The sequence below is a fragment of the Hemicordylus capensis genome, chromosome 5, assembly GCF_027244095.1.
Source record: "Hemicordylus capensis ecotype Gifberg chromosome 5, rHemCap1.1.pri, whole genome shotgun sequence".
Taxonomy (NCBI): Eukaryota; Metazoa; Chordata; class Lepidosauria; order Squamata; family Cordylidae; genus Hemicordylus; species Hemicordylus capensis.
Genome location: NC_069661.1, coordinates 172838074 through 172849570, shown reverse-complemented (window position 1 = coordinate 172849570; position 11497 = coordinate 172838074). Strand labels below are relative to the sequence as shown.

The following is an 11497-nucleotide window of genomic DNA, read 5'->3' as shown; positions in this document are numbered from 1 at the left end:
CTGTACCAACAAGGAATAAGCCATCTTAAATACCGAGGGGTTTTTTGACAGCTTGCAAGCTGTGAAAAAAAGCAGCCTGCATTGTTCTGCCAATTGTTCGTTTAGCTTCAAAAGCTGGATTTTCTAAACAGCATTTCCCACATTGTTTTTCTGTTAATTCATTTTAATTCCATACTACATTTTCCTGGGTTTAGGCTGGGAGGTATACATGCATTGCATTTTGCAGGGTTTTAAAAGGCTGCTTTAATGAATTCTTAATTACATTATTCAAAAGATCCATTATTCAGTATTCATCTCACTTCTAAATGAAAGTCTTTACCTGACATATGAATGAAATGAGTCTAAATGCTTTGCATGCCACCTAGGGATTCATAATAGACTCCTTGCTGAATGGCAGCAGCAGGTTTTTCGTTCTGCTTTAAATTTATGGGGATTGTTTGTGGAGATGGACAGATATGAAATATTCTACCAGCCCCTAAACTCTTTCCAGGTAACCTGAAGGTAAGACTCTAGTTCTTGGAGAAGGCTGAGAAAGGGAGAGATCAGAGACAGGCCTTTCAACAATACAGAAAAAGAATGTTGTGGCACCTTAAAGATGAACAGACTAATTGCAGTGTACACTTTTGTGGACTAGAGCCCACTTAATCAAATCTGCTGTTGCAGCCAACAAAAAGTGGGCATTAGTCCACTTAAGCTTATGCAACAATAAAGCAATTACTTTTGAAGGTGCCTCAAAACCCTTCTTTGTGTTTACATCAATAGACTAATACAGCAGTCTGTTTTGGATTTGTTTCCAGGTTATTGTTTTATTGTGCAATAAATGCAGTTGTTGCTTAGTGGCTGCAGGGATCCACATGCTTACTGCATCTGTTGTAGGGAAAAGACATTCAGTCTGACAGAAAATAAAATCAACAATGATTTTAATTACTGTATGAGAAACAGATGGCATAATACAGTACAGCTCATAGAGGAACAAGTGTAATGCTTACACCCACTTAAGAATGTGCTTCTCAGTCCACCATGAAGCTTCTGTATGAAGAAGGAAAAATTAGCCATATTTATTTGTTTACTTATGAAGTGTCTACACTATTCTAGGGGCTTTGCAATGTACATAGGAAGATAATAGGAAGCTGCCATATACCAAGTCAGACCATCGGTCCATCTAGGTCAGTATCATCTACACAGACTGGCAGCGGCTTCTCCAAGGTTGCAGGCAGGAATCTCTCTCAGCCCTATCATGGAGATGCCAGGGAGAGAATTTGTAACCTAGATGCTCTTCCTAGAGCGGCTCCATCCCCTAAGGGGGATATCTTACAGTGCTCACACATCAAGTCTCCCATTCATATGCAACCAGGGCAGACCCTGCTTAGCTAAGGGGACAAGTCATGCTTGCGACCACAAGACCAGCTCTCCTGTCATAGATTAAAAACTTCAACAGGTCCTGTTCACAGGTATGCAGTTTGACAGATACAATACAAAAGGAAAGGGGACAGGAAGCTAAGAGGAAAGCAAGCCAATTCAGGTATCAAACCTTTCAAGTTACAGAATGGCCAGGTGGAATGGCCACTGAGAAGACAGTGGCCACTGAGAAGAATGACCACTGGAAGGGAAGGAGCCAAATGACCTGAACTGAGCTGATGGAGTGGGTGGTGCTAGCTCAGCTCATCCCCTGCTGCATCCAGGTGGATCTGTAATATTTATCTGTAAATAAAGAGGTGGCTCACGTATAAAGAGAGAGCAACCATCCATATTCATTCCAACATAGTGTCCCACCTGGTAGCTGTTGTTGGTGTCTGCCTTGTGTTTCTTGTTAGCTCTTGGACCCCTTTGATAGAAGGAACCGTCTTCTCATCCTTTTGCTACCTTTTTTGCTATGTAAACTCTTTTGTGATTTTTTGTTGTTGAAAAGCAGTATAGCTATAAATGTAATAGTAAAATATGCACAGTTATTACATACAAAATGTAATAGATTACATATGAAATGTAATAGTAATAACATACGAATGAATAATAAAGAGTACAAAAAGATGTCATGAGCATTGCAACTGAAGTCGCCATCTTGCTTGCATCAAGATTCCCATCACCACCATGATGCACAGTGGTGCGAAGCTGCTGTGCACGGCAGCTGCTGTCCATTGCTGTGGACTTGTAAGGCAGCCCCAATGCTGCAGAGAACAGGCAGGTGTGTAATCAGTGCTGCTGCATCGTTTCCCATTGTTACAAATGGGAGAAACTGTGGCAGCACTGCTTGCACAACCTCCCATTCTGTACAGTGCGCCTTACCAGTCCATAGCAACTCCAGAAATCATCACAGCCACTCTGTAGTATTTTTATAATCACTAATGGCATAGGAGCCACCTAATGGTGCAGCAGGGAAATGACTTGATTAGCAAGCCAGCAGGTGAAACTCGGAAAATTAGAATATCGTGCAAAAGTCCATTAATTTGAGTAATGCAAATTAAAAGGTGAAACTGATATATGAGACAGACGCATTACATGCAAAGCGAGATAAGTCAAGCCTTAATTTGTTATAATTGTGATGATCATGGCGTACAGCTCATAAAAACCCCAAATCCACAATCCCAGAAAATTAGAATATTACATGGAACCAAGAAGACAAGGATTGAAGAATAGAACAATATCAGACCTCTGAAAAGTATACAGTGTACTGTGCTTGATTGGCCAGCAAACTCGCCTGACCTGACCCCATAGAGAATCTATGGGGCATTGCCAAGAGAAGGATGAGAGACATGAGACCAAACAATGCAGAAGAGCTGAAGGCCGCTAATGAAGCATCCTGGTCTTCCATAACACCTCAGCAGTGCCACAGGCTGATAGCATCCATGCCACGCCGCATTGAGGCAGTAATTGCTGCAAAAGGGGCCCAAACCAGGTACTGAATACATATGCATGCTTATACTTTTCAGAGGTCCGATAGTGTTCTATTCTACAATCCTTGTCTTCTTGGTTCCATGTAATATTCTAATTTTCTGGGATTGTGGATTTGGGGTTTTCATGAGCTGTGCGCCATGATCATCACAATTATAACAAATTAAGGCTTGACTTATCTCGCTTTGCATGTAATGCATCTGTCTCATATATCAATTTCACCTTTTAATTTGCATTACTGAAATTAATGGACTTTTGCACGATATTCTAATTTTCCGAGTTTCACCTGAGAGCTTGCTGGTTCGAATCCCCGCTGGTATGTTTCCCAGACTATGGGAAACACCTATATCGGCTAGCAGCAATATAGGAAGGTGCTGAAAGGCATCATCTCATACTGCACTGGAGATGGCAATGGTAAACCCCTCCTGTATTCTACCAAAGACAACCACAAGGCTCTGTGGCCGCCAGGAGTTGACACTGACCCGACGGCACACTTTACTTTATTTAATGACATAGGCGAGACAAGTGAGAGACAAGATAGCTGCAGTTCCTCCCATCTAGGTCAGTATCATCTACACAGACTGGCAGCAGCTTCTCCAAGGCTGCAGGTCTTGCTGGTCCCTTGCTGGTCCTCTCATCTGCCACCCTCTCTCACTTGCTTTGCAGCCCGCTTAGAGTCTTGCTCAGCACAGCAAATGAGAAAGGAAGAGACAATATGACCCAATAAGGGAAGAGCTATGGCAGGAGGAGCAATGGCTACTTTGTCTCCCCTTCCAATAGTCAATATAAAGATATTGGGCCTACCCAATATTCATTTGTTTGTTTATTGCTCAGTTTTTATACTGCCTTTCAAGAAACTCATCCTAAGGCAGTTTACAAAAGTTAAGAGACAATAAAATTCCATAACCTCACATTAAAATATTAAATCAAATAAACACAATAAGAACACCACAAAGCAGCAGCCATAGAAATACTGGACTGAGCAGCAGGGGAGCAGAGAGACTGGCAACCCCTAAAGGGCAAAAGTCCAAACAAACAATAATTTTAAAAAAGTAATGGTTGTTCTTTAAAAGAAGCCAGACTTAGAGAATGGACACGCCCTGGGAGAGTATTCCAAAACCTGGGGGCAATAATAGAGTATATCTGAGCAGCAAGGTGGAAATCCAACCAATGAATGAATGCGACAAGACAGATAGATATTTAAAGTTTAAAATTTAAGAACAAACAGGTCAATGCAAATGGTAACCGCCATAATAACATAGGTGGCAGTTACAAGGTCAATCAGTATACATACCAAGTACATAGCAGTGCAGCCCACCTTATTTCCATCTTTCCCTCTGAATCACCCTCACAATTTACTGCACAATTTACTTTCCTGATTTTTCATGCTTCCACAACATATAAGGAATCTTTAAAAGTGATATATGAATTTAGAGAAAGTATATAATATCAGCTGGAGTATACAGATTAATTACTGGGGGGGGGGAGTGCAAAAATATTTTCCTGGGCTCAGCATCCCATTTACCTAAAATGTGTCGATTGTAGTACTGTCATTCCCATGGGGATAGCTCTGAGGAGAGCTACAGTTCCCAGCTGCCCTTGCATGAAAGTTTTCTACAACCAGTTTTTAGCCCACATCTTTGGAATGGAGCGGGCACATCCACATATTGGGCAGATTTACCCCAAAATCCCTGTGAGCTATTGCGGAACACTTCACACATGATTCAGGTTTTTCACTGCTTGTTAGAGTGCAACCCGATTTATATCCAAGGTTAATCCACTTTTTGCATTGGGTTTTTTGGATTGCGTTGAGTTCGCAGTAAAGCCTTGCAGAAAACTCATGGTAAAGCCTGCTGTGTGGAGAACTCCCTGTTTTCCTGGCCAGCTCTGTGCAGCTTGCTGAACCCCTGACCTGCTCCAGATGCTTTCCACAGCTGGTCTTGTGGTAGCAAGCATGAATTGTCCCCTTTGCTAAGCAGGGTCCACCCTAGTTTGCATTTGAATGGGAGACTACATGTGAACACTGTAAGATCTTCCCCTTAGGGGATAGGGCTGCTCTGGGAAGAGCAGAAAATTCCAAGTTCCCTCCCTGGCACCTCCAGGATAGGGCTTAGAGAGATTTCTGCCTGCAACCTTGGAGAAGCCGCTGCCAGTCTGTGTAGACAATACTGAACTTGATGGACCAATGGTAGAAGGCAGCTTCCTATGTTCCTAATTGCTGGCTGCATATGCAATCAACCTAGGTGGGCACTGAGCATGTGCAACTAATTGTATCTGTCCAAGGAACTTAGTAGACTGCAGCCACTAACATTACCTGCCAGTCATTTTCTTTAAAGCTCTTTATGGTTTGGGACCAGGATGTTTAAGGGAGCACCTGCAGCTATAAGCACCTGTATAAAACATATATAAACATATGGTGCAGATTTACCTGTAGAACCACAGAATTTTATTCACACTAAATATGAGAATGTGATCAAGTTCAATTCTTCAATTTTTCTTTTACACTATCCAAGTGGCTGACATTCACACTCCTGCTGCACTCATGGAACCCAAAAAGGCATGTATGCAACAGCTGCATGCTTGCTTCTGCAGTGCACACAATTGAGTGCCAGCGGGTGGGCAATTTTTACTGATCTCCCCTTCTGCAGAATTATGTCCCTGAGAGTTACACAGCCCCCAGGGACATAACTGTGGGTTGTACAGAGCACTTTCAGGGGAAGTGGAGATCAGTGAAATTCCTTCCCCCACCTGCTCATATAGGCCAATTTACAGCAGAGACTGCAACTGGTATGCCAGCAAGCTTCAAGAAGAGGGGCAGAACGCAGGCAGAATGCTTGAATCTAGGCACTATGGCAGCAGCCAAGGCAGGGGAGTTCCCCCCCGCCTAAGTTCAACTCCCAAGAGGAGCTGTTGAACAAGCAACAGCAAGTTGAAACTAAGAGTTTTTATGGTCTGAAGAGCCCACACCCTTTCCTGCTCTGCCTAGTAAGGCCCTACTGCCAAGGAGGACTTCCCCCTCCTTCCTAGGAGACCCATTGAAGGGCAAGCCCTGAGCAGCTAATCATGTGTTCCTCCTTTTCTGCTGCAACTCAGCTCAGGCACAACATCACCTCCTCTGTGGGGTCTTGGAGGTGAGCTGGTGGTTCTGGGACAGGGGACTTCCCCCAAAGGGGTTGCCCAGTCTTGCGGGTCCTCTAAAGCCTCCAAGGGAGTGGTCGGCTCTGATGGCACTGAGACTTCTGTGAGAATGGCAGGCTCTGACAGCACTGGAGCCTCTTCAGGAGAGGTAGGCTCAGGTGAAACTGGAATCTCTGCACGAGTGGCAGGCTCTGGCAGCTGGGTGTCTGTATCAGACATGGTCCTCTCTGCTGAAGCTGGATCACCCAGGGGTGTAGCTATAATTGAGCAAATGGGTTCAGAGAACCCAGGACCCCCAGCTCCCGAGGGGCCCCCAGCTCCAGGTCTCCGTATTTTCTTCATTATGTCCCTCACTCTGATGGGCCACCGGGGAGAGGGGAAAACACTCTCCCCAAGCTACGCCCCTGGGCTCACCTTCAGCCTCTGAGTCAACCACCAATTGGTCAGCATCAGGGCCAAGCCTGGCATGGCCATGCTGCCACTTCATGCAAGCCTTTTTTGGTTCCCCATGCATTACACTAGTGGGATGTCAGTCAATATTTGGTTTGGTGTCTTACTGAGTAAGAATATGCATAACAGCCAGCGCAGACTATTAAAAATTACCAAAAAATCATGAAATTCTTTAGGCACTCAACTGCACATAGGCCTTCTGCACAGAACACAAATATAGAAATATATAACTCATCTTTAACCTTCTGACTACACCAGTGATAGTAAATGAGAGTGTAAAGAAGTTTTAAAAACCATTTGATATGATAAGAAAGTCTTCTTACTGATATGGTGTCTAATTTCCTGTCTTTCCCTGTATAAAAAGAGAAAACATTATAATCACTTCCTCAACATAACTTTTTCATTTGAGCTTTTTTAAAAAAACCCAAAGAAACCTTTTGTCCCTAACATTACGGGAATTTGAAAACAGAATTTTCAGATGACAAAATATATGTAAAAGTTAACACAACGCTATATTTTCTGAGTGTTGTTTTCAATTGTTGATACTCAACAGTATCCAAATGAATACTTTTAAAATTCATATTTACTTATTCTTACATTTATATCCTACTCTTCCACAAGGAGCCCAAACCGATGTACATGGTTAAGTTTATCCTCACTACAACCCTGTGAAGTAAGTTAGGCTGAGAGGTAGTGACTGGCCCAGAGTCACCCAGCAAGTATCATGGCTGAATGGGGATTTGAACCTGGGTCTCCCTAATCGTAGTCCAATACTCTAACCACTAAACCACGCTGACTCTTTTAGCAAAGAAGCAGACAAATAAATAAATCATCTATTAATTGTTCTTGATTCAGAATAATAGGAGAAACAGCCTAAGCCTTGTCCTGATGACAGGTACAACACATGTGCATATGACGGCAGACAGCAGACTCCATTCTCCGTGTGTGTGTGTGTGTGTGTTTCAAAGGCATGCCAGTATGCCAGTGATCTGAGCTTATGGGACATAACAAGCTATGCGCCCAATATATAAATAAAGCAATTGTATGCATATAGGCAGCACTTCACATGACTGGGGACCCTGAAAGAGCAGGCCTCCTAATTGCACAGAGCACTGTTTATGCCAGGGCGCAAGACACACTGCAGACGTGTGTTTGAATGTGCATATGGCAGAGGATAGAACCTGCTACTCCCTGCCATACATTCATTATACACATAGGGGATATGCCCTGCCATCTGAACAGGGCTTTAGCATGGAGGCTGATTCCCACAAAGTGCCCCTAGCCGTGGAGGGAGCCTAAAGCTCATTAGCTGGTAATGAAGTAGGTGTCAGATTACTCTGTCATGCAGCCAGCAGATTTGCAGCACGTTTTGGAAAATATTTGTCACACACACACCCCCCCCGCCATTCTAGACGCAAATCACAGAACTGTTTTGCCAGGATAGGATCAGGGCTGGGCACTGCATGGGAGCTGCATGTCTTATAGCTCGTGGACATAGGAAGGTTTGAGGTCAGAGCTGGCATATACGATTTTGAATTTCTAAACCGAATTAATGAGGGATATAAAATTACACACTCAGAATCATCTAACCTTCTTAGCTGGTTAAGAGAATCTAATCTGCTCAAATATTATGCAACCTTTGAAGTGAAACAGTGAAAGTCAGGCCTGCTGCCTATCTTCTCTCTGCCTCCGGACTCAGTTGCAGGGAGGTGTGGGCCACAGCTCGGTTCCTTCCCCCAGCCCAGCCCAGCCCGAAGAGTGAGCAGCAGATTACTGACTTGAACTTTGCTCCAGCGAGGATTTGTGGTGCTTATAAATCTTGAAACCAACCTAAAGTCACCTTAAATTATTCTTGGGAGAAAACACATACAATCTTCACTTTTAGGTATCTATATCGTGGCTTCTGGCTGTCCTCAGTTCTGCTTTGGCTTAGGAACGCATTTCAGACATCAGTATTTATGCCTTTTCGATCAGTGCTACGCAGAAGCCAATATATACAACATCTGATGGGTGGGGGACAGCTAGCTATTAGTACTGTGTACAGAGTGGGGTTCTGCATGGCTACAGATTTCATGGGTAGCCTTGGATCCATCATTAGCTCTCAGTATGGGTTACATCACTGTGTTGTATGGGTAAACAGTATGGTGAAGTGGTTAGAGTGCTGGAGTAGGACCGGGGAGACTTGAGTTCATATTCTGTTCAGACATGAAACTCACTGGGTGATTCTAGGACAGGCACTTAACTTGTCAGTCTAACCGACCTCAAGGGTTGTTGTGATGATAAACATAACTATATTATGAGCTCTTTGGAGGAACAGCAGCATATACATGTAGGTAGGTAGGTATTATTTATTTATGTGTGTATTACATTTATATCCTGCTCTTCCTCTAGGGAACCCAGAGTGGTGTACATGGTTACAGTTACCCTCACAACCCTGTGAGGTAGGTTAGACTGAGAGATATATGCCTGGTCCAGAGTCACCCAGTGAGTTTCATGGCTGAACAGGGATTTGAACTCAGGTCTCTCCAGTCTTTGTCCAACACTCTAACCACTACACAACACTGGACAGACAGACAGACAAAGACAGACAGGCATGGCTATATTTCATGGTGACATGCTCTGACAGAGATGACAACCACTGCCTATTGCCAGTTGAGGTAAATCTCAACATGCCAACCCACTCCCTGGTTGAGCTTGATACTGATGCAGCCCCATTCCCTCCTGACCAGCTCTGCTTCCCAGGCCAGAGACCACCATTGATGCCACCCTTGTTCCGCCTCAGCTTCTGGGCATACACTCTGCCCTAGAGTCGGCACATGCCATTGTGTCAGTTCCTGTCTCTTCCTGCCACCCCTGTCCAGCACCAGTGACTGGCTTGCGCTCTCCCTTCCACAACCAAGCTTGTCCGCTTTTGGTTCTGGTGGGGATTTGGGGGAGAAAAGCAGGAGGGAGCAAACTGGTCACAGTTGCCAGTGCTGGTCCAGGGACAGGGGCAGCAACAAGAAACATGGGCTAGAGGAATGCTGCCTACGGCTGCTGTCACCACTGTGCCAACACCAGGCCCAGGACAGAATGGGCATCTGGAAGGTGAAGGGAAAGAGGGATGGCATCAGTGCTGACTTCTCGCCTGGGGGGGGGGATGAACACAGGAAGGGGCAACAGTAGAGATGAGGCAGGGGTGGAAGAAGCAGGCAGGTGGTGGGGAGTCCACACTCATCACCCTATGGCACACTTGTCACCTGAGACCCTAGTGTTACTCATCAAGAGCTGCCTCTGTGCTCTGGGATCTTGAGACAGGGCAGGAGAGAAAAAAGAGTGAACTCGTAAGCAGTTCCATCTAGCCCCTTCCTTCCTTTTCCCTGCTCCCATTTGCCTTCTCCACTGTTGTCTCTCTTGTATCAATGTAAGATTGTGAACCCCTTGGGATGAGGCCTGTCTTCTCATTACTATAATAATAGTAATAATAAATAACATTCATCATCATCATCATCATCATCATCATCATCATCATCATCATCAATTCAGTCTTTCACTCCACCACACTGATGCCACCATATGACTTGTTCAACTGCTAGTTCCAGCTGTGAGACATTCAGTGTCAAGGAACTGCGTGATGTGCATGCCCATGTGAATCAGCCCACAGAAAGTGCAACAAAACATGTTACATGGCAAATGCATCCAGGTTTTAATCTGCTGGCAAATGGAAGCAAATCCCAAGTCTAGAAGTCACCCTCACACTCTGATTCTGATTAGCAGCCTCTGTATTTTATCCTGCTGGTGCCCTGTACTGTAGAGATGTTTGTTTCCTAAAAGGAAGATGCTTCTTGATAAGCCTCAGCTGTCTGTTTTTCACATCATACAATCGAATACACAAATAACATTTTGCACATATGGAAGCCTTCATGGCGACGCATACAAATTCCAAGTCAAAACTATTTTATAAACTCTAATGCTTTGCAGATGAAAACATCGAAAAAGTGGACACTTTTTAAACAGTAATGTTTTTTGACAGTGTTCAGTCTTGTTTTGGAAATGGACATCAAATTGTTTTTAAATCAACTGTGAATAAATATGGCATACTTGCATTTTTAAACATTTTTCCGAGAATTGTGAAGCTGAGTAGACTTGCAGCTCTTTACATTTTTATGTTCCTGACTATTTGGATTTACCTTTAAAATAAAGGATTGGTGCTAAACAACATTTTTAAATCAACTGTGAATAAATATGGCATGCTTTAATTTTTAAACATTATTCCAAGTATTATGAAATTGTATGGACTTGCAGTTCCTTACATTTTTATGTTCCTGACTAATTTGGATTTATTTTTAAAATTAAGGGGCTGGTGTTAAAAAACATTCTTGATATTCACAAAAATTTCATTTGCCTCAATGCCAGCATCAAATCCCCAATAGTCTCTGTCCTGTTATTAATTAGTATTTCTGTGTATCTGTTAGAGCAAATTGAGGGGGGGGGAGTAAACTCTCCTGACTCAAAGAGGTATGCAAAGATTAAAATTTATATTATTCTAATTCTTCTTTTTCTCATATTAGTTGAAATCATGGATACTGTTGAAGTAAAGTTGTGCCCTTGAGTCGGTGTTGACTCCTGGCAACCATAAAGCCCTGTGGTTGTCTTTGGTAGAATACAGGAGAGGTTTCCAATTGCCACCTCCCTCCCATGCAGTGTGAGATGATGCCTTTCAGCACCTTCCTATATTGCTGCTGGCCGATATAGGTGTTTCCCACAGTCTGGGAAACATACCAGCGGGGATTCGAACCAGCAACCTCTTGCTCTCTAGGCAAGTCATTTCCCTGCTGCGCCATTAGGTGGCTTAATTGGGAGGGTTTAAAAAACAAGCAAGCAAGCAGATCAGAGCACACAGTCCAACCTAATGTGGGAGCACTCTGAAGAGAGCACCTTAATCCTTAATTAGGCTGCTGTCCTCCTGCCAGCGCATTTACACAGCTTCGTGCATGTGCAAACATCTGGCCAGATGGGAACATGACAGGTGTTAATAACT

At 43.7% G+C, this 11497-nt stretch overlaps 1 long non-coding RNA gene across 1 annotated transcript; it reads right to left on the bottom strand.

Annotated features, from left to right (window-relative positions):
* Positions 1-945: 945 nt before the first annotated feature.
* Positions 946-6832, bottom strand: LOC128325850 (uncharacterized). The gene is made up of 3 exons (XR_008307682.1): positions 6801-6832; positions 1774-1917; positions 946-1029 (listed from the first exon to the last, which is right to left on the bottom strand). It is a non-coding gene; the product is annotated as an uncharacterized LOC128325850 (long non-coding RNA).
* Between the last annotated feature and the right edge of the window lie 4665 nt (positions 6833-11497).